Here is a 24817-nt window from a genome sequence, read left to right as displayed (position 1 = left end):
CGATGGAGTGACAGGCGACTTTTTTCCAAACAAAAGATGGCTGACAAGACGACTGGCCGATGGGAGAACATTATGTCACTCTCCCACGTTCATGCTCAAAGGGATGGCGTCCATTTTCTTGTCAAGAGCTTGTGTCACGAACACTTGATTTGCTATTGGAATTATCTACACTTTGTGAATTGTCAACATTCATGACAGGGTTTAATCCTAAAGTAGGGTTTTAACCAAGTAATAGTGTATCCAAGAGGGATTTAAGAGACACCTTACCTTTAGTGCTTTAAGGCAGGCATAGTTTTTGGGACACTAAAACGTTTAAAAACCAAGGGGAAATTTAAAACCTGGAGAATTCTTTCAGGGTTTCCAATTTGGGTTAACATGGTTATATTATAAGGGTTTCGAGCTCAGTGTTCCAGGTATCATTTCAAATCTAGGTTACACATTTGTTTACTGGATTAATTCATCTTTCTAATTTTCTTTCTCATGTACTTTGTTTTGCACCTTCATCTTTGATAGAGATAAAATATTGATAGCAGTAATCCTCTGCTGGAAATGCTATTTACAGGGTACATGGGCTAAATAAACGCCACATTTATTATTCATATGAAGCTCAATAGTTAGAAGATTTAGTTCTTAATGGGCAAACAAACCCAAAGAACACACTTGAAGCTCTAAGTGGGGATGACACAACAAATCTGACAACATCTGAAGTATCAGTCCTTGTTGAATGAGTCTTGGATGTTTAAAAAATAAAATAAAAAACAAGTGGGTTGGATCATTTTAAGAATCTCAAATGTCTTTCTGGTCCAGAAGCGCTTTCAAAAGTTAGATTAATCTTTCTGTCCGAACTGATGATTGCAAAAACTTAAACAAGTTATAAAACAGTCACCAATCTTTCTTTTCTGCGGTCTGCATTGACATGTTAAGTTGTCTAATGATGACTCTGGTCTTTGTAGTCAACAAATCTTCATATCTCACAATAGACTGAGAGTCAACTTTAATGCTGATTATGAAAGAAAACAAAAATGGGTAATGGCTACCTGAAAAAAAATTATGAATTCAGTTTATTGGTGTTTTTTTGTTTCCTTTTCTATCTTCAAATTGGAAAAGAATAAAAGAAAAAGTGCTTTCCGGTAATGTAGCATCTTTTCAATGTTGCCGGCTATATGTAAATCTATAAAACCGTGTCAAACATTGGTGCCATATTTGGGGTCTTATTTTGTAACTTGGGTTATTTTACGACGAGGTGCACAATAAGGGTCCGAGGCATGTTTTATTCATAAGCCTCCACTTTCCTCAACAAAATTGTACTTTGTGTTTCTTCCTCGCCATTGTTCCCCATTGTTCCGCTGCAGAGCTCTAATTTGAGGGAGACACTTTTATTTTTTTCATTTTTATTTTCTTTTGTTATTATTATTTATTTGCAGAGTACACTGAGTCAGTGAAAGGCACTCCACTTCTGGCACTTTCGGCAGCGTTCTTAAGTAAATGTAACGGCGGCATTTAGACAAGTAATTACCTCTAACAAATGACGCTATTACTGCTATTAGTTTCTTCAGGTAGGGTTTTTTTTAAGTGTTTGTGAGTCTGAATTTAATTGGTAAAAAATGGCAAATGGTCTGCATTTATATAGCGCTTTTCAAGTCACTGAAGACCCCCCAAAGCATTTTACAATGCGCTAAACACCTATTCACACACACACACACACACACACTCACAAAAAAACATGAGAATATGTTTTGTTGTCACTTTTGCTATTAGATGAGTAACATTGGTTAATTGTTGTAGGGATCGTGTAATGTAAACGAGCGCACAAAACTGAAAACATATCTTTTTTTTCTTTCTTCGTTTTCTTGTTGCTGGTCAAGGTTATTGCAACTGAGAAAATATATACCCTGTGACTTATTTTGGGTTTCTCGTTGCTGCTAAATTTTATTGGACTATTATGCACTATTATTATAACTTACAACAGTCTCTAAGCACTACGTTGTAATTTATTTTCTTTTTTTGCCTTTTATCCTTAAAGTCTTTAGGACAGGTTTAACCCTAGAGTTCCATGTCCAATCTCGTTGCATACAATGTTGATTTTAATAACATTAAAGACAATTAAATTCAATATTTCAATACACAGTAACAACGAAAGTATACAATTGTAAATGGAAACATGGAATAGACCTTGAAAATAATATGGGTTTGGATTCAAAATCCCATCATGATTTAAGTTTTGAAATAAGTAATTTATGGCTGAATATATATGTTTAAGACAGTGATAAGACAAAAAATACAAGCTCAAAGGCCTGTAAAAAGGTTTTTATACTTTGGCTTGAGTTTCAAAGAATCTTCTTCAAAAATGGAATATGAATTTAGTTTACAATTTTTAACCATCAATTGGGTTACTAAGAGAGATTTTGAATCTCTAGTTTTAGTGCCAAATATTGCTTCAAGATAAGATTTCAGTTTTAAATGAAGGTTGGTTAGGACTTCGTCACGTCAGAGTGCTTTTAATATATCTCAAAAGTTAAAATATGTTTTGAAGTTTTTTTTGTATCACAAGTGGTCTGCGATTTGATGTGTCCTTTCTTTTCTCGTGTTTCTTTTTCATTGATAAAGTATTCAATTGAGCTGTTAATTAAAGTCTAGTCATATTTATTTGTGTAGCCCTTAATAAAAAAAAATTCAAAGGACTACACATACCTTCATTACAACATCCCCTGATCTGAAACCTATATGAGGGCAAGGAAAAACTCAAAAACATCAGCATGAGGAGAATTGAAAACCTTGAGAAGAGGGTGCACATGAAGTAATCCTCTTTCCAGGTTGACTAGGTGCAAAGGATGGTGCAAGGAGATCAGTAGTTCAAGCATAGGTTATTTTCTCTAGTACACATTCAAAACTGGGTTAGGATTAAAAGTTTCAGTTTCAAATCCAACCTTTTTTTGCATTTCTTTCAGCATTTGGGTTTCAGACGGAAACTTGTGTCAGGGTTCGTGTTTTTTTTTTTCTGAAAAAAAATAGTGCTTTACAAATTCAAATTAGCAGTTCAATTCTGGTTTGCCTTTATTCAGCTCAGGTTAGAGATTGATGTACTGTATTTTTGAACAGAATTAACTCTTAAAAATAATTTGAAAAAGGTACTTTGAGATTCGTGTACCAAACCTGAGATGAAAATTTTTGCTGAAGTAACAAAAACCAAACCTCTGAAGCACATTGATGCAAACACAGTTTTTTCTTCCAATAAGGCTCATTTCGCTACGGTTCCTCTTTCCAATAAATTACAGTTCAGTTTTATTTACCGTTGGCGAACCATCAATAAAGCAAGTGAGGACCATTGTAAAGCGGTCACTCCTCTATTTATTTGTCACTTCGGGAAAAGCGGCCGCGGGAGATTAATTAGCTCATTAGCCACAGCTGCTAGCGTTGCATCAATGATACAGTAACAGTCATTTAGCTGCTAATGCTAAAGAACGATCAAAGCAAAACAGCAAAAACAAAAAGTTTAAAGATGTTGTTTGGAAAAAATTGCATTAGAACACCAAGAATGTTAAATGCTCTTGAAAAAGAATTTCATATATATATATATATATATATATATATATCCGTCCCTTATCTGCACCGCTTATCCTCAGTAGGGTCGCGGGGGTGCTGGAGCCCATCCCAGCCATCTTCAGGCAGCGGGCAGGGGACACCCTAAACTGATTGCCAGCCAGTCGCAGGGCACTCAGAGACAGACAACTCACCCGCTCATTCACACCTAGGGACAATTTGGACCGACTAATTAACCTGACATGCATGTTTTTGGAATGTGGGAGGGAACCGGAGTGCCCGGAGGAAACCCACGCACGCATGGGGAGAAGAGGCAAACTACACACAGGAAGGTTTGATCCCATGACCTCAGAAAATGTTTACACAAAAGCATTTGAAAATCTTCTCTCATCTCATCAGCTGCACCGCTTATCCTCAGTAGGGTCGCGTGGATGCTGGAGCCCATCCCAGCAATCATCGGGCAGTGGGCAGGGGACACCCTGGACTAGTTGCCAGCCAATCGCAGGGCACACGGGGACAGACAACTCACTCGCTCAGTCACACCTAGGGACAATTTGGACCGGCCAATTCACCTGAAATGTATGTTTTTGGAATGTGGGAGGAAACCGGAGTGCCCGGAGGAAACCCACGCAAGCACGGGGAGAACATACAAACTCCGCACAGTAAGGCCGGGAGCTGGATTTGAACCCACTCAGGAGGTTCCCACGACCTCAGAACTGTGTCGCACACACGCTAACCACTGCGCTGCCGTGCTGCCCGCAGTTGAAAATGTATTTGAAAATGTATTTGAAAATGTTTGAGTTGTTTCTGAGCTTCTTTATGTATGCTTGTTTAATTTCCATTTCTTTCTTAAAAAGAAGGCACACATCCTTTTTGACATTCGGTCCGTTAAAAACTGTACAGTAATCTTTTGTGTTTCACGAGGTTAACGGTTCAAAAAAATCATGCAATTGTCATAATCCGCAAAGTAGAAACATGTATTGATTTATTAGAAATCAGTAACATATAATATATACGACTGTAAGAACCTAAAAACTACAAACTTACAAATAAAAACACATAAACACAGAATTGCAGTTGACTAAATGGTCCCTAATCTCATTATACCATAGTACGGTACCACAAAATTATAGGGATTCTTCTTTCAGTGTAATAAGTGGTGTTGCCGGCTAGCTGCATGCTTGCATTGGGAATACTCGAGTTGTGCCAGGTTTCTGTGTTGATTTAAAGAGTCACAAATGTAGCGGTTTTTGCACCTGTTGTAGATCCAGGCCATCTGTTTTGTGAGAGATGGAGCTGGTGTTGGTGAGATACAGGCTCTTGGGGAGGCTTTTCAGAGTTGTTATCTTGCCTACCCGTACGAGTAGCCCGGACCTGCAGCACCCCTATTACTTCCTTTCCTGACGCTGCCATGGTCTTTTCTTGAACCTGATAACAATCCACTGAGCACCTGGTAATGATTAACATATTTTTGCTCTCTTTTGGCTTTCCTCAGGGTACGGTTTAATTTATGAATTGAATTTCAATGTACCGAGGTGTGCTTAGCTGGTTCTTTTGACTTGTGTGCCTGCCCTGCTCTTTAACTGACAGCATACGCTGGCCTATCACCGCCGTGCACATAGACAGTCACGTCCACACGCATAAATAGGCCTAGGCAACCTGCTTATGTAATAGCTTTTGCTTTTTCTTTGCTGATTACGATGCACCATGAAAATCCCGGAAGAATCAAAACCCCAAAAAGTGAACTGTGCTACTGCGGAAGATTACTGTAAATTAAAAAATTATGTCAGGTGCCTTCTTTGATCAAAATGGACTATGACACGTGACAAAATGTAAAAAAAAAATTTCTTTCAAGGAAATGCCATAGGAAATGTCTTAATGTTTACCGAAACAAACATATCTTTTGCAATTGCAAATGAAACATTCCAACTTTAGTCTGTTTTCAAAAGCAGTTGTTTTACATCTAATCCAATATTTTAGATTGTCGTTGTATTTATGAAAACATATTCTCATACCTGTCAACCTGTACGGTTTTGCTGTACAAAGTACGTTTATTATGCTTTTTAAGACGTGTACGACGTACGAGAAAACCTGTACGGAAAAACGCAAAATTGTCAATTATGGGTACCATCCGGTATACACCGACTATCACGATACGGCAAATCAATCAAGTCAAACGAGTTCGCCGCGGAAGCCTCTATCTCGGTATCGTTTTTTTCGTTGCAAACGAAGCGAGCGGTTTGATGTAGTGAAAGGAAGTCCGTCTCTTTTTTGAGAACCTGCTTTTTCGGCTGAACTCATTAAAGAGAGCTGGTTCTCAAACGGCTCACTTGCTTTGATGCATAATATTATGAAATATTATGTTGTATAAAGAAGTTAATAAAAAAAGGAAGTATAAAATGAGAAAATGAAAAAAGACAGGTTTGTGGTTATCCCTTTAATCAGTATATTACCAACAATAATTTAATGCAGAAAATGAATTAATAATTTAAATAAGAACATGTATTATTCTACTTAAATATATTTGCATGTATTTTTTCCTTCTGCAGTGAACGTCCAAGCTACTTTATTTTTGAACTTTTTTTATAATAAACCTCATTGATGCCGAGCAACTCAGGATCTCACAACAGAATGTTAATTAACAATATATATGATTTAACAAAACACATGTACAATATAACATGTTAAACTACATAACTAAACACATTTGAAAAAAAATATGGTGTAAGATTATTTTGTAAGGGAAAATATGACAGTTTGTAAGGGCATGGAGCCCTGGAGGTTAACAGGTATGCATTCTAGATTTGTCTAAAATTCAGATGTGTCTTTGATCTTTTATCATGGTAGAATCAAATTGGCCTATGGTCTCTTGGGAAGCCATATTTTAATTGATTTATAGTATAAAATCGCCTTTGATGTTCAACAAACATTGGGTACCCCGTTTGATGGTTCAGCATGAACTCGAGATTGTGTTTAAGCAAACGACTGATGACAAAAAATTGTCTTTGATGTTGACACACACTGAAGGTTCAGTGACAGTAAAGCGGTCTTGCTGCAGCAGCAGCGGGTGATTAATTAGCTCATTAGTGACAGCAGTTTCACAGAAGTCATGTGATACAGTAAGCTTGGAAGTCGGCAGTATCCCATCGTCTTTGAGCTGATCCAGCAGGCTGGCACTCACCTTAATGCTTGGATGATCCCTGTTCTTTGAATCAAGTTTGTCATTACATTGGTCACTTCTAAGACAAACTTTGCCCATGGACTTTATCTGATTGCTACCAAATGGAAACGACAAAATTATGCCAGACTGATGGTGATGATAAATTATGGGGGATATAAAAAACACCAAGTTCTTAGAGGTCGATGCCTGAGAAGAAGGAAGTCTGCATTTTTGTTAAGACGTGATCGGTTGTATGCCTTATCTAAAAAGTCAATGGCTTAATTTAAAATTCAGCCTGTTAATGAAGTTTCACCTAGCTATGCCATGAACCAGAACAGACTCTCGGATCCAATAGCGTTAGTTTCAGAAGACTTTTTATTTGAAAGAGTTGTTGGAGCTGGCTTGGGACGTCTGCGCTTGTTGGTCGTCAGCCTCTTCGGGCGGAATGGCAGTTCCGTGACGGGTAGACGGAAGGTGCAGCTTAGCGGGTAAGTCGATGGCCGGGGCGGGAGAGTAGGTCGCAAAACGTGGAACGGGAACAGGTCAAAAACGGAAGGCAGGCATGAATCAGGCAAGAGGAGTCGTGGGTACCTTGTAGTCTGGAGAAACACTCAGGGATACAAAGAGTACACTCGGACGATCCTCTCTGGACGCAGACCGCTTAAGTGGAGAACGTCAGCCAATCAAGTAGTGCGCTCCAGCGCGCCAAACGGATTGACCCAGGTGACTTCACTTGGGCAATCACGACAAGCTATGTATTTGGTCAACACGTCTCTTGTTATTTGAGCGATAATAATGTAAAACAATTGCTTGAAAAGCACAATTTGGAAAGCTATCATTTAGATATGTATGTACTATGGCCCCTCCTCATCCAAGATTAATTTGTATCCGGATCGAGATGGTATCTATAATTTGTCATATCTCAAATGATTTTTTTCCCCCATAAGAAATAAACGAAAATTAGATATTCATTATCAGCTTTCCAAAATCATCCAAGTTAACACTAAATAGCTAATAGACACATCTTCCTGATCACTTAAAACACATTCAAATAGTATTTGAACGCACAATACAGTAATCTGATAGATAAAACTAAACAAAATAAAATGTAATTTCCTCATGAGCACTTATCTTGGAGGAAGTTGGTGGAGGAGTGAGGAAGAGTGGTGCTAACTGGGCCAGCAGATGCTGGCGGTAAGCTGTCTCGAGCACTTGGTACTCTGGCGTTAGTGTCTGGAAGTTCTCGTAACTTTTTTCTCGTATGTCAGGCAAGATTTTTGCTCGAAAGACATCTTGTACTTCAACTTTGTCGTAACTACAGTAGCTTTATTTAGATGGGTATTTAGATGGGGCCACCGTATTGGTTGTTTAACAAGATTAAATGTGATCAACATAAATGTCACAAGTAGGGCTACAAAAAAACCATACCCCAAAATATAAAGGAAGTTGGCATATTTATATGTATCGTAACTTGACAATAAAAAGATCAGCAGCAATAACTCAGCTCAATGTTTCAAACAAGTAGGCAAGTTTCATAAGTTTAAAGCAATTTTCGCTTAAGCCTCGTGGAATTTGGTAGGGTTGTTTCCTGACAACCATTGAAAGTACCAAACATTTATATGTTACAAAAACACAAGCAGTCTTCTATTTTTGTCTCAGTCTTTCAGGTTTAAAGCCTAGCCATTAAACGGAACTGCAGTAATAACTCCGTTCATGAATTAAAAAAATAAAAAACGTTCCCTGAGGTCAATCTCGGAAATCCGGTTGACAAGCGTATTATGAGTCACAACAAGTCTCGCTAAGTCATGCCCCAAAATACAAGGGAAATTTTCCATACACTTTGATAACTTGCCATGAAAAGCAACTGCAGTCATAACTCTCCTTGGGACTATTTTTGAGAATTCAGCTTCTAAAGTCAGTTAAATCCACTCACATGAAATTTGGGAGACAAGTGAAGGGGGGCATGGTGAGATGAAGCCCCCCTGAACTTGTGGGGTGTGTGATATATCTTGTGGGGTGCGGTGAAAGAAACATATTTATAAATAAATGACATATTGGTTGGCAGAGCAAAAAAAACAATATACAAACTGTAGGATGGAAAAAAAGTTTTATCATCTTACCTTAATTTATACAAGTCTATTTGAGGCTCTTTTTTAATACAAGCATCAATAGATGGGTAATCCTCCATTATAAAAATAAGAAAAAGGTTACTGAGTGGCTTGTCTTGCTGTTAATTAATTCTATTGTTTGGGTTTAAGTGTGTATCAAATTAGAATCTTGGTATCACTATCGCCCTCTGCCATGAAGCAAGAGAATTGTGTGCCTCACCATGCATTTGCAGACCCACTGCAGAGTAATATGTTAGATACTGCTCTTTCCGAATGAAAGGATCAATACGTAGGTAACCATTTATTATACTAAAAAGTCCATATAGGAATTAAAAATACTTGCTAATCATATCAATAATTCTATTGTTTAGCTCTGAAGTGTGTACCTAATAATTATCTTGATCATCATGGCCCCCTGCCAGGAGAATTATGCGCTTTACTCTGGATCTACAGATACATAGCACAGTAATAGGTTATAAACTGTTCCTTTTGAAGAAAAGCATCAATAAATATGTCAGGATCTATCATAAAAAAGTCCATAAATAAACTAAAAAATGACTCCACCAAAAGTCTAAAATTGATTAGTGGAGAAGATAAGAAGCGCATGTATGATGTGGTATTCTTGGTGCACAAAAACATCAAGGCATCTGTATTAGAATGTTGCCCGGTCTCAGGCAGACTCATCACAGTGAAATCAAAGATCAGACTCATGCAAATCTTGGTTTCTTCCATCTTGCTCTAAGCTTGCAAGACATGGAATCTCACAGCAGAACTGGAGAAGAAAATCCAGGCCATGGAGATGCGATGCCACAGGAAGTTCTAGGCATCAGCCTCTTAGCCCATGGGACAGATGAAACAGTGCACAAGGCCACCAGAGGGCACATTGGACTTTACGAAGAACTGTTGTCAACTGTGTGCAGACGGACAACTTCAACTGTAGTGGTATGGTCACGTCACAAGATCTTCAAGACTGACCAAGATCATTCTCCAGGGCACAGTCCAAGGGGGCAGGAGTTGAGGAAAACCAAAAAATAACTGCCGACAACTTCAAGTAATGAAACGGTGCCAACTTTGCCGAGACCCAAAATCAGGCCGGGAACCGTCAACAGTGGAGAGAGCTGTCCAGAGTTGCGTCCTCATTGGTGCCCGAGGACCCATGCGACGAAGGGATTTGTGAACCGTGATATACATACATTATAATAGAATTTATTTTATTCACTCCTCAGTGAACTTTTAACCTATCTATACGTTTTATGCTGAGCAACTTTAGTGTCAAACAAACTTATAATCTCTGAATAACCCACAATAAAACATCAATTACAAATAGAGGTGACTGGAGGCCTGGAGGAAGAGCGCTCGTTTGAGGGCAGAGAGGTTGCAGGTTTGACTCCTTTGAGTAAAATGTCAAAATGTCCTTGGGCAAGACACCGAAACCCTAATGACCCCCGATAGGCTGGTAGGCGCCTTACATGCCTCCTTTTGCCCATGGGTGTCTGAGTGTGTGTGTGAATAGGTAAGTGTGAAGCACATTGTAAGTGCTTTGGGAGATCATCAAAACATCGAATGTTTATGAATTTTCAAAAAATTAAATACAAAACAATTTTAACCTTTTTATATTCAACAAATTAGGTTAAAAACTCTGAATCTCTGAAAAGTACAAAACATATGTATAATGTCCAATTACAAGGGGAAAAAGTGTTTCAAAGGAAACTGGCCCTTGATTGGTAGGGAGCCATCTCCTGGCTTTCACTTTCGAGAGCCCGTTCATAGGCCATCACTGAAGGCCTTGGTGTGAAATGCATGGCCTACACCTGGATCTGATTGGTCCAAAATTGATAGCGCAAGTAAGACAGATGGGGAACGCTTTCTTGTGGAAGACTTAATTCTCATTACCACACGAAGTCGTAGGAGTGAGGAAGTGACAAAGTTTTTACTCGCCTCACAATGCGATAATAAGTCCTTCCAGCCCCGTTGCCGTTTCTATTTCCTCCCTCCCTTCTCATCTTCCGGCTTTCCCTTTTGATTCCAAGTCATCTTCTCTTGGTGCCCACCTGGCGTTCCGGTCCAATCCCCACGTTTGTTACGATTTCTTTTATCCACATCTTTTTTCTCCCCCTTCCTTGTGCTGTTTTAGCATACACCCTACAGGGAGTCCTCCCGTGATGCCAATTATATTGACTGGAGAAAAAGGAAGAGCATGCTTCTGTGTGTGTTGGGTGAGGGTCGATTGATTGTCGGAAATGGAAAAAGAATGCGTACGTACACGCAATGAACATACACACAATCAGAGCGGTTGATGACTGAGCTAACCAACAGAAGACGACAGAGGCCGAGTTTCTGGGAAAGGAAGAGGTTGATGAAAGAGCACCGATCGGGACAGGAAGAGGATGGAGAGAAATTGGAGGCGAGTGAATCTGTTGGGGAGTTGTAATAGTCTCCCATTGGCACACCTGAGGGAATTCAGGCACTGCAGACATGGAGGAGCAAAGGGAAGGAGGAACCAAGATGTAGTCGACAAAAAGATGGCCAAACTCGGTTATGTATGTACGTATGTATATATTATATATATATATATATATATATATATATCATCTCATTAGCTGCACCGCTTATCCTCAGTGGGGTCGCGGGGGTGCTGGAGCCCATCCCAGCAATCATCGGGCAGTGTGCAGGGGACACCCTGAATTTGTTGCCAGCCAATCAAAGGGAACACAGGGACAGACAACTCGCTCGCTCATTCACACCTAGGGCCAATTTTTGGACCGACCAATCCACCTGAAATGCATGTCTTTGGTATGTGGGAGGAAACCGGAGTGCCCGGAGGAAACCCACGCAAGCACGGGGAGAACATACAAACTCCGCACAGGAAGTCCGGTAGCTGGATTTGAACCCAAACACGCGCTAACCACTGCTATACATATATATATATATATTTTTTTTTTGCTTCACTTTTTTCACATTTTGTTACGTTACAGCCTCATTCCAAATTGTATTAATTTATTCTCTTATCTCAAAACTCTACACAAAATACTCCATTATGACAATGTGAAAACATTTTTTTTTTTAACTTTTTTTTAATTTATTAAAAATAGAAAACTAAGAAATCACATTTACAAAAGTATTCACAGCATTTGCCATAAAGCTCAAAATTGAGCTCAGGTGCATCTTTTTTCACTGATCATCCTTGAGATCTTTCTACAGCTTAATTGGAGTCCACCTGCAGTAAATTCAGTTGATTGGACATGATTTGGAAAGGCACATACCTGTCTATATAAGGTCCCACAGTTGAGTGTGCATGTCAGAGCACAAACACCAAACATGAAGTCAAAAGAACTGTCTGTAGACCTGCGAGACAGGATTGTCTTGAGGCACAAATCTGGGGAAGGATACAGACAATTTCTGCTGCGTTGAAGGTCCCAATGAGCACAGTGGCCTCCATTATTCGTAATCGGAAGACATTTGGAACCACCAGGACTCTTCCTAGAGCTGGCCGGCCTTCTAAACTGAGCGATCGGGGAAGAAGGGCCCTAGTCAGGGAGGTGACCAAGAACCCGATGGTCACCCTGTCAGAGCTCCAGCGTTCCTCTGTGGAGAGAGGAGAGCCTTCCAGAAGGACAACATCTCTGCAGCAATCCACCAATCAGGCCTGTATGGTGGAGTGGCCAGACGAAAGCCACTCCTTAGTAAAAGGAACATGGAAGCCCGTCTGGAATTTGCCAAAAAGCACCTGAATGACTCTCAGACCATGAGAAACAAAATTCTCTGGTCTGATGAGACAAAGATTGAACTCTTTAGTGTGAATGCCAGGCGCCATGTTTGGAGGAAACCAGGCACCGCTCATCACCAGGCCAATACCATCCCTACAGTGAAGCCTGGTGGTGACAGCATCATGCTGTGGGGATGTTTTTCAGCAGCAGGAACATAATAGAAGGAAAAATGAATGCAGCAATATATAGAGATATCCTGGATGAAAACCTGCTCCAGAGCGCTCTTGACCTCAGGCTGGGGCGAAGGTTCATTTTTCAGCAGGACAACGACCCAAAGCACACAGCCAAGATCTCAACAGATTGGCTTCAGAACCATTCCGTGAATGTCCTGGAGTGGCCCAGCCAGAGTCCAGACTTGAATCCGATCGAACATCTCTGGAGAGATCTGAAAATGGCTGTGCACAAACGTCTCCCATCCCACCTGATAGAGCTTGAGACTTATTGCAAAGAAGAATGGGCAAAACTGCCTAAAGATAGGTGTGCTAAACTTGTGGGATCATATTCAAAAAGACTTGAGGCTGTATTTGCTGCCAAAGGTGGATCAACAAAGTATTAAGCAAAGGCTGTGAATACTTATGTAAATGGGATTTCTTAGTTTTCTATTTTTAATAAATTCAAAAAAAGTAAAAAAAAAAAACTTTTTTACACTGTCATAGTGGAGTATTTTGTGTAGAATTTTGAGGTAAGAGATTAAATTAATACAATTTGGAATGAGGCTGTACCATAACAAAATGTGGAAAAAGTGAAGCGCTGTGAATACTCTCCGGATGCACTGTATATATATATATATATATATATATATATATATATATATATATATATATATATATATATATATATATATATATATATATATATATATATATATATATATATATATATATATATATATAAATCACTAAGACGGGAAAAGAATCAGCACGTATGTATGATTTTCCAGATATCTGACATGTGACGTATTTACATGGTCATTAAAATTCTCTGATCGGATGCGTTGAATCTTCTTAAAAAAGGAGAATGATCGGTTGCCTCGTTATTGATGCTGCAGTGTCGAAAAGGAGTTTTGGGTTATTTTTATGTGCAGCAATTACCTTAGAGAATTAGGTTGTTTTAGCAGAGGCAAGGGCTGCTTTATACTTCACCAAGCTGTCACACCAGGTCTGATGTAAAACCTCAAGCCCGTGCCATATTGTTAAAATTTTCTGCAATATTTTAAGTGATCTAGTTTTTTTCAATAAACCATGGCGCGTGTCTTTTTGTTCGAGATTTTTGTTCTATGGGCGCCACAGAAACAGTACACTAACCAAAGTAGCATTATAATTATTCCTAAGTGAGTCAAAAGAGCCTTTAAATAAAGGAAACCCAACTATTCTGTCAAAAAATGGCAGAAAATATACCAGGGCAAATATTGCTGCTAAATTTTTTAATTTCTTTAACACATTTAGCCAGCACCTTAAATTAAACTAAATAATGATCAGCGATAATGTTAGTATACGGTAATACCATCACATTTGATGTTGAAACTCCCTGAGTCAGAACCAAGTCCAGTGTATTTCCATCTTTTTGAGTAGGCATTTCAATTAATTGATTAAAACCAAATGCATCAATTAGACACTGAAACACAACAGTAAGCAAACTAAGTGGGGAATTCATGAGAATGTTAAAGTCCCCCAAAATTATTAGTTTTGTAACTAGGTAACTAGGTCAGACAACAGTTCAGAGAAGTCATCTTAGAAAACCGAGTATGGTCCCGGGATGCAATAAATAGTCACTACAAAAACGGTGGTGACATGGAGAAAAATTGATGACAATAGCCTCAAGAGGCACAGGGAGGCAATTTTAGTATGTTTTCAGAAATAAGCGCAAGAATACCATCCTTCTTCATAGCGCATGCCACATGAGAGCCCTCATAATTAAGGGAGAAGGGCTCATTTAGTAGTAAAAAACGCATCTGGTCTCACCAAGGTTTCACAAAGACCAATCGGGTTAAGGTGTATTATTTGACCTCCAGATGTCAGTGTATTGTCAGTGCAATGAAAACGAATGCTAAAATCACACAGACGAATACAAACTACAGTAAACAAAAAATATATCTTCTCATTTTTTTTGCCAAGCCTTTTACATGGTTGTGGTTATCGGGGGTACCTTTAACAGCAAGATAGTGGACTATTATGCCAGCTGTCTCTAGGTGAGGTTCCTGGTATGTAAAATAATTGCGAGTTTCTCGACCTATGAGTATTAGAATAAAATCACATTAATATGATAGTTCGTATATGTTTATGTATTATCTAAATCAATATTGTTTATTTTATGTGAATTACGTTTTTTATTCCAATACAAGTCTTTAAATAATACGCACTGTCCCTTTGACAATTTCTTATTCAGCATCAGAAATTCTCCAAAAACAGCAACTAGCTTTGATATAAGACAAAAGGAACTAGAACTTATCTTATTTCTGACTGCACCTGATTGCAAAACAACCCTCAACTTCCTTGATAGACATTCCGGTCCACAGCTACACCGCAAATGGTCTTTTAGATTAATTTAATTTAGCTTTTTTCCCCCTCCAACCCTATTCCCCTTTGCTCAGAGCTAATGTTTCACAGTCTCGGGCCTGTGATTGAACGCCAGTAATCGGTCACCGCATCTCAATTCATTTTATTGGAAGAAAATGACTTCTTTGCTTCTTTTATCACGTCCAAAGAGACTTTTTTTTCTCTCTGCGCCCGCCGACAAGATGAACATTTTCCTGCAGACGCCGAATACATTAGATAAAACATCGCCGTGATTGATGATTACCCGACGTTTTTTTATTTGATAATTAACTTAGATTCATAACATCATTTACATGCACTGCATTACAAGGTGTGCACATAAATGCTGATCCTCTATAGCTATTTGTCTTCATTTTAGACCGTAGACCGGATTGTTTTTAACCATAGCAAGAGCCTTCACTGTGTTCTTTGTTAGCTAAGAGGGCAAGATGGATCAATGTGTATTGATCTTTTTTTAACAAAGTTTTGAATTCTGATCATTTGGTACTGTTGTGGTGCATCTGAGGTTGTGTCTTATGTGGTATTTACAAAAACAGTATGTACAGTAGGCTGTATGTTTGCATATATATATATATATATATATATATATATATATATATATATATATATATATATATATATATATATATATATATATATATATATATATATATATATATATATATAATTGTATAAATAATTCCAATATATATTGATATTGCTTAACATTTATTTGTACAACCATCCTGATTGGACGCTTTAGGGATTATTGTGGTGTGTTTGCCAACAATGATGCTGATGTAGCGACTAGCTATGTTAGCTTTGTAATAGGTTTTTATTAATTTTTCATGATGACATCAATTGGGAATTGATGCTGTGGTGGATTTATTTTAATCTGTTCTTTAATATAAATTACTAGGTGAATTGTGTTAAATTAACTGATTTTCATCAGGTCACCTGTCTTTGGTGAACAGACTGACTCCTGTTTGCTTCATTATCGACTGTGCGGGTCAGATGTATCGACATTTCTTTCTGTATACATGTGTACAAGAATGACAATAAAGTATATCTGAATTTTGGGTAATGAGAAGGTAGGCTATCAAGATTAAGGCTGAGGGGTTCTATCAAAGGTTTTATTTACAGGATGTTCTGAGCACAAATGAGATAGTGACAATGGCTGTAGCAACGATAAAACGGCCTACCAAAATTCTAATATTAAAAGCACAGTCCAGAAACTGAAAGGAAATCGAAACTTAAACAGAACCAAATCATTTGGTACAACGTTGGAGATTTACACTGCACAATAAGCCTCTGTCTAAACCTGTTGTAGCAGGCCAAGATATGATAACACTCAGAGCCACATCTGACCACAAACAAAGTAAAACTAAAATTATGAAGAAGTTGTATAATCACAGCTAAACATGGGAAGTGACACACTTGATTATTGCAACAGAATTAGCAAACAATATTGTGGTGCTTTTAAGTCTTATCTATTTTAAATGTTTACCAAGATGTTTTCTTATGCTATATTAGTTAAGCTAGCTAAACAATACGTGAATAAAGAACGCCAACAACAATTAGGATTTTTGCTATCACATCCATGATACATTTTTTTCTGCATATCAGAAAGACCACTTTGTGTGATCTGCTTTCTATGTCCTAGTTGCATGTTTATCAATATCCAGATATAAGTCTTTTTTGACATTTGAAAGCAAAAAGAGAAAATTGAGAATTGCTTTGACAGCTTAGGCGAATACCGAAAGCAAGATTCTTGTTAACATTTTTACTCTTTGCCGCCATTTGCAGGCTTAAAGTCATGATTACAGCTTTAGTCAGCTCATTAATGATGGGCGTGCAAGTATGAGCATTTCTTAGACGTGCTTGAATAAACATTTTTATTCATCTGTCTTGAGGTTTGGATTGATGTTTGGACTATACTTGAATAAGTCATCTTGTTACTTTCCCCATTTTCATGCTACACTTACAAATGAACAAAAAAAAACAAACACCGTCGGGACGAGCATGTCATCCCTCTCCAGCACTCCAATTAGCCCCCATTCCTCTTACCTCATGTGTTTCGCCCCGAACAGGTCTGTAAAAGTAAGATAAGAGCAAATAGGCATTTGGGCTTCCTAAACTCAGTTGTGCATTGTTAACGCACACTTGATAAAGAAAATATTCTACTTTCAACTTTTTAAGGACACCTCAAACAGCACACCCCGACCTTTAATAATGTCATAGATATTTTTTTGCTTGTAAGATTTTTTTGTGTGTGTTGTGAAACACTAACCTATGTCAGGTTTATTCCCAAATGACGACAAGATATCTGTGAATAAATTAACTTAATCTAGTTCTCTTTTGACCTTTGTGCCCATTGTTTTTCTCCAAGCATGTTGTAAACCGCTCTGTCATGTTAAACAGATTAAGAGGCGTATTATCTCTCCAGTATGCTTAGACACAGCACACACATGTGTTACTGTTACTAAGACTGGAGTCAGTTATTTGAAGACAGACCTCCTCTTTGTCTTTTCTCTGTCTTTTGGCAAGGACGCGCAGTGTTTGTGTGTGTTCATTCCTGGAAGCCCTTCAGAAACTCTTTGACACAAAGCTTTGTGTCGAAAGCAGTCCAAAGTTTGATTGAGTTGAACGTATCGAATCTTCTCCCCTCTTCCTCTTGAATGCTCGCCTCTCCTGGGACTACCAATGTGCATGCGCGTATTTATGCCTCCCTCCCTCCTCCCCACCAGCATCTCTGGAGAAACTTGCTCGCGTCGTAACGGCTAACGAAGGCAGCCTTTCAGACTGGGCCTGTGGTTTGTCACTCCCAATCATGGCGCTAGAGATCAATGTAGCGCTGGCAGGAGAAGATAAAGACGACACGTTGTTTGAGAGGCGAAAGGGGCAAATCAGTGGAAAATTGGGGTCCGGGGGCAGCAGCGAGGGTGAACAAAAGACCGCTCGAGACGGTCTGAACAATAGCGGTCAGCGGTTTACCAGCGTCTACACACGCCTGACATGACCGGCATGGACTAATTGAACGTTGATGGTGTTTTTCTGTGTCACTTGCGTCGTCAGCAGTGCCCACTTGATGTGCTCTTTTGACCCATTGGGTGGCTCACTCGGTCACCAACTGTATAAGGAGGACAAAGAAAGTTTGAACTTTTACAGGCATGCCACAGTGAAAACTGTGGTTACTTACATTAATGGGCGAACCAGTCTGTTTTGGGGAGGGCTCAAGCACCCATAAATTCAACCCAAGTAACCCCCACAATTGTAACATTTTTAAAACTCTATCTCTTAGTATAGGAAGGCATAGGCTAAAATATGAATAAAAACGTTAGATTTGAATAAAAAAAAAGTACAACACAATGTGAACAACGCAGCATTGGAAGTACCCCACTGCCTTAAAGTGGTTCAGTCCATTTGATTACTAGCGCCGCTTTCTTAAAGACATCCTATCCAGAATACAGTTCAATATTCTGAGATCTATGTCATTTTTCCTCATTAGTACACCGTTTTGTTACCTTGCATGATTCTTTTTCGTTGCATTATTATTATAACTTAGGCCAGTTGTCTAAGAACTACGTTGTAATATTTTTTTTGCCTATTAATTCTGATAGTCTTTTTTTTTTCCCTCCATAGTCTTTACTACACGTTTAACCTTGGAGTGCCATGTCTTATCTCGTTGCATTCAATGTTTCACAACATTGATATCAATGTCAAAAAAGACAATTCTAATCTATCAGTATCATCACATTTTGATGGATTATCTACAAACCATTTAGAATTAAACCAGTAGTGAATTGAAACAAATATTTCATTTTTTTTTATAAACTTGGTTATAAAACAGCTTGTGTTTGAGAACACACAGGTAGATTATTCATTTTATTTATTTTATCATTTATTACTTGTTTAAATTTAAACCAGCCAGACACTCTGGGCACCACAGAAGCTCTAACCCTGAAAACGCCCCTGACGACATTGCCAAGTTTGTGAAAACACCCTGATTTAAAGGTATATCCAAATTCTAAAACAGGCAAAATGTGAGAAAATAGTACATGTTTTTTACATAAAATCTTTGTAAATTTTCTCGGTACATTTTCTGAGATTACGTTTGAAGACAGCCTGTCTCGTCTTTAACTTTTCGAGCTGTGACACCTGTGGGCTTGCAAGCCAGTCACCATAAAGGTTTACTTGCTAATCCAAGAGGTTTCAAGTGTTTTGGTAGTTCTTGTGGAGAATGTCTAGGCGTTGCGTCACAGGTGGATGCAACGATGGTACAACAAATGGTGAGCAGCAATGAAAAGCGTGGAAAAACAGGAGGCTGGATGACCAAATATATGCAGTGAGCAGCCAGGCTAACCGGGAACCAACAACAAAATCGGCTACAGCGACAAATGCAAACTCAGCTGGAAATAAAACAATGAACAGGGCAGGCTCGCCAGCAGCTTAACCGGGACCAAACAAAACTTGAAGCGTTTAGCTGCCCCAGCGCTAAAGGGGAGCTACCTGGACAATTTTGTACGTAAGACACATGGTGAAAAACACAAAGGAGAACTCGCCTGACTAAAAGGAGGCGGAAGCAAAGAGGGAACGCACTCTGTAACATCACCAGGTAAACTCCCCCTTACAGCTTTTAGAGGTCAAAGCACGCAATTCCGACAAACTAGTCACAAGGCCTCCATCCACGGAGTGAGCAAAGTTCCAATTTCTCCAAGCAAAAATAAGTGGTATAAAATAGCTGTTCACTACAATCGTCTGTTTTGGAGCTCGTCTCGTATGTTGTGTTAACGGTATCCGCCATGTTGGAAGTCAATGACGTGACAGCTGTAGTTACGAGCCAAATCGGTTAACTTTTTGAGATGTTTCGAGTCCCCAGAGGCGTGGAATATTTTGCAGTATATCTGCATAATTGTTGGGATGAACACTACACGGTATGTGCCTAAATGAAAAAAGTAATAAAAAATTGCAATACATTTAATGCTATGATGCTAATAGACTGTAACAGCATAGTCCTGCCATGCCGATTTGAGTCACTTCAATGCACGCCATAAATTATACATAAGGAGCTATACCAGCTAAAGACTATTCCATTCATTCATATAGATACAGAAAATAAATAAATATATTCGCAATATAGCAAGAGTCCTTAAGAAAGCCTCCATCACCGCTTCGTTGATTGTTGTAAAAAAAAAGAAAGCAAGAAAAGAAAAGCCAGACTGCATAATTGACTTCTCATTTCTTTAAGTGGTCTATTGGCAAGGCATTCTAGAGTATTTGCCAGTGCGTTAAAATATTTCACTTACTTTATCTTGCATTTTAAGTCTATGCAAGTGTGTGTGCTCTGTTATACGACTCAATTAACCTATTGTTGTCGTTGAGTCTTGCAATTTACAATACACAGCGGTATCTTGGATGCCCCACCAGACACAATCCCTGCAGTTCGGAATGCAGAAAATCACCAGATGTGAGACTTAATTTCTGATGATCCAAAAAAAGTTGATGTTCTTGTTTTTTTGACGAGAAGTAGCACTTTTCAACGGGTCAATGGTGTCTTGCTCTTAACAGCTATGTTAGCGTGGGAGTTTTTGATAGTTTATTTTCCTACTGTGTTATTTTGACTCCTGAAATTGAAAGTGGAACATTTTTGTTATCCTCCATGCCAACAATGACAACTTAACACCATAACACCGTATCTGAAGGTATGATATCATATAGAAAACGAGAGTTTAAAACAACTGTGATGGATTAAGATTTGACACCTCGTGCACTTGACATTTCATACATAGAAGTCTGCTAGTGTGGCTGCTATTCCTGCCTTGTGTGGTGCAGCATTCATAACGCCGATTCGCTCGTGCCAAATTTTGCACCCTCAGGGATGGATTGTAAAGGGGTTAGTCGTTGTAGCGGCGGGGGTGTCGGGGCTACCACAGTGGCCTCAGAGGCTGAGTCTCTTGTTTGGGTTCCTCGATAATCCGGCTTGGAGCAGCGTAAAGATGACACACAAAGTGTCAGTGTTCAGCAAGGGATCACTAGCCTAACACTTACAGACGTTCTTAGCGCCGACAACAGCGCCAAAATTCCCTGTAAGAAGCCAACAGCTTCCGAAACAGATGTGTTTTGATCATTTTTGGTACATTGGTTAAATTGTTTACCGATTGGTTCGCTGCTCCGAATAATTATTGCAGGTGGCTGCTTAAATTGTGACCCTAAGGACAATTGATTACTTAGTTAGTTGTCGGTTAGTTTTCTGGTTCACATATTTAAAAGTCAATGCTCGCAGGTAAAATTCGGCCGACACCGCACCGTGAATTGATCTTGATTCACGAATGTATTATACACCAGAAATCATTGTGTATTTTTCCTTTTTTTTTTCGTTACCTGTTTAGCTTAAAATATTTCTTTTTTCCTCATGCTGAGATTTTGAGTTTCTCCTTAACTGCATGTTGGTTTAAGATCAGGCGATGATAGAATTGCAATCCTGTGTAATCTTTTGAGACATCTTGTGATCAAGGGCTATACAAATAAATGTGACTTGACTTGACTTTAGCTTTTGGTTGTATTTCAATCCAATTATATGTTTTGTTGTTTTTTTTGTTTTTTCAAAAAACAGCCGAGTAATGAAAATTGGTATTATTATTTTTTCTTTAAGTAGATTTGGCCCAGTTTTGCTTAAAAAGAAACTAAAGGCTACTGATGTGTTTCAAAATAAAAGATTACTGGCAGTGATATGAGAAAATATTGCTTTATTTATCTGTTAATACCGGAATATATTTGTAATATTTTCAGTAGGTTCAACTAGGTTGACGAGACAATATGCGTCATTTAAGCAAATATCGATCAGTCAGTTTTTATAGGAGGTCCTGTGTCTGTTTGACTGTGACACCCCTGGTCTTGTTGTTTGCATAGTTGTTTAGTTGGTCAGTGGGTAATTATTTCCATCTTTTTTTTTTTTTTTGCTAAAAGGCGGCCAGTGAGTTACTGGTTAGTCAGTTGGACAATAAGGTCTTACAATTGGTTGGCTGTTGGTGTGTAGGTTGGTAGGTAGGTAGGTAGGTAGGTAGGTAGGTAGGTAGGTAGGTAGGTAGGTAGGTAGGTAGGTAGGTACGTACGTAGGTAGGCAGGCAGGCCGGCAGGTAGGTAGGCGGGCAGGTAGGTCGTCAGGTAGGTAGATAGGTAGGTAGGTAGAGGTTGGCAGGTCGGTAGTTAGGTTTGTGGCTATTTTCATTTTCTTTGGAAAAAATAAATATTCATTTATATTCATGTTTTTGAGTGATGAAAAATTAAAATAATAATCATATCTAAAATGAAAACTGAGACCTTTCACTATAAAATATAAACAAAATAGTTTTTTTCATTCCTCATCTTATCACATAATATTTAACATTTTCATGGTTCGATTTACATCAGCTTCAAACATTTTGATTTGTTCCGCATGAACAGTTTGTCAGCAGATTGTTTTCCACCATTAAGTTAAAAAACAATAAGAATTGAGAGCCTTCTGTTCATCCACTTCAAGATATAATCAGCGTCTCCTTCCTGAAGTGTAATTTCAGTTTTGTAGAAATGGTGTGTTGTCTTGTTTAGTGAACTACTATCGTGTTGTAAAGTTAGGCATTATAGTTTTTGTTGATTTGGTTGCCTTCTTTTTTTAAGAATCATCTTACGTTTACCATGTTTTTTTTGGGGGGGGTGAAGTAGTTAACTTTTTTAATTATCTATAAAAATTTCCAATAATTATACAATAAGTCACCAAGATGGTGCCTCCTAAGAACCTGAGTAGCCCATGGACAGGTTCTGAAAATAGTTCACCAGTGATGGGTGATTGACATTTTGTAATAAATTTGGTTTCCAACCGAAATGATGCTTAGTGGCTGACTTAACCTATAATAATCGCAATCTGGTAATAACATGGTAACAACCTAAGTTTTTATTTTAAAAATGTATATCAATAAAGTTTTCCTTTGCGGCAATCAGTAACAAAAAGTAGCTGTCAGCACGGAACTGTGAAAATATGGACCTTGTGACTCATTTGGTCTTTTTTAGTTGCTGCTAAATGTTATTGCACTTATTTTCATTGCACTATTATTACGATGCACTATTCTTTTTCATTCCCAAATACAGATTGCGCCATTGTTGTAACTTAGGCGAGTCTCTGAGCATTACGTTGTAAATATGTTTTTCTGTCTTTTATTCTGATAGTATTTTATCGTTTTTCTCCTTGAAATTTTTATTACATTTTTTTCCCTGGAGTTCAATGTCTAATCTTGTTGCATTCAATGTTTCACAATGTTGATATCAATGACAATTAAGACAATTCAATTAAAAAAGGTTGATGACTCCTGAATTTTACAGTACGCGTCCAACAATTAGCCTTTTGATATGTTAATTGTTTGCTGTTAACAGTGTTTGGTTGCTTGTCTAGCTAAATTCTTCATTTGATTGGTATAGAGCACCTCTTTACTCCAATCATGAGTCCCCAACATTGTGCCCCTGGGCACCAGGATGCGCTTTAAGGACAGCTGAGGTGCCCGCGGTTCAAAAGCGCACAGTGCTGGATCATAAGGATTTACTCTTAAAATTATTCCCTTTAGGTTGTTGACTGTGTCTTTTCAACCCTACTTCCAATAATTAACATGGTATTAACATAGTAACATAATCGTAATAATATGAGTAGTTATTTTAGAAATCCATATCAAACCGTCTGCCCTTTGCACTAATGAGAAGCAAAAAGTAGCTCTCAGTTTGAAAAAGGTTGGAAACCCCTGCTCTAAATGACAGATGAGTTTGGGGGTTGTTTTTCCCTAGCAGAGTTCTGAGCCTCACTCAATGACATTGTTTTTTTTTTTTGTTTGTTTTTTTTTTTTTTACTTATCAGCTTACTCAAATGATCCTCAAGTCATTTTTATATATATATTCTTATTTCTTCTGGTGTCTCCTGTTTGACTTTGGGCATTTTTCACTCTGCTTTTCTTTCCCCGCAGTACCGTCACACTGTCATCCTGCCTCATTGCCGTCATCCATCCATAGGTGCTTATGTCTCCTGTGTCCTTCCTTCGCGTCTCCTCATTTTCCAACTCTTATTCTTTGACTCTTATCAGCGGTTGCGCCCACCTGCACGACCACCACTTTTTACACCTGGTTCCATCTCCATCCTTCTCCTTGCATCCTCTGCCCTCTCTTGTTTTGATGGTTGGGCTTTGGGTCCAACACAGGAGTGGGTTGGTTGTCCAGATAAACACGTTCGACAGGCAGCAGAAAGCAGGCTTAGTGTGAGCAGTTGGTAATACACGTGTAGGGGGAGGGAGCTCTATTATTCAGAAGAGGGGCATTCTAGGGTGTTTCTTATGAAGGGCTCAGATTGTTTGTGCAAAAGGGCACAGTTTGTGGTTTATAGATAAACCATTTTCAAAAAAGTTGAAGGGACAATGTGTAATATTCAGTGTCTGTGAGTGGTGCAAAAAACGTATAATCATATTTTTTATTGAAGAAAATCATGGGTAGAGAAGTTTGTATTTCGTCTACACCGTGACATCCCCATTCAAGTTGGCGCCATGTTTGTCCTGCATCCTGCCACCACTGGCCCTTGCATGCACCAAACAACACAGTGCCATCTAGTGGTCAAATATTACACATTGGGGCTTTAACGTTGTTTCTATCAGAGCTATTTGATACTACTATTTCAGACTTATATAAAACATAAAACAC

General features: G+C 38.6%; 1 protein-coding gene across 3 annotated transcripts in view; it reads left to right on the top strand.

Moving 5' to 3' along the window:
* Positions 1-24817, top strand: part of cadm3 (cell adhesion molecule 3) — a 171632-nt gene that overhangs the window by 55894 nt on the left and 90921 nt on the right. The gene's annotated exons all lie outside the window — the stretch shown is intronic.

The sequence above is a fragment of the Urocampus carinirostris genome, chromosome 1 (genome assembly GCF_059441175.1).
Source record: "Urocampus carinirostris isolate Australia breed hairy pipefish chromosome 1, RoL_Ucar_1.0, whole genome shotgun sequence".
In the NCBI taxonomy this organism is placed as follows: Eukaryota; Metazoa; Chordata; class Actinopteri; order Syngnathiformes; family Syngnathidae; genus Urocampus; species Urocampus carinirostris.
The sequence above is the reverse complement of the archived record's forward strand: the minus strand, read 5'-3'. Positions and strand labels throughout refer to the sequence as shown.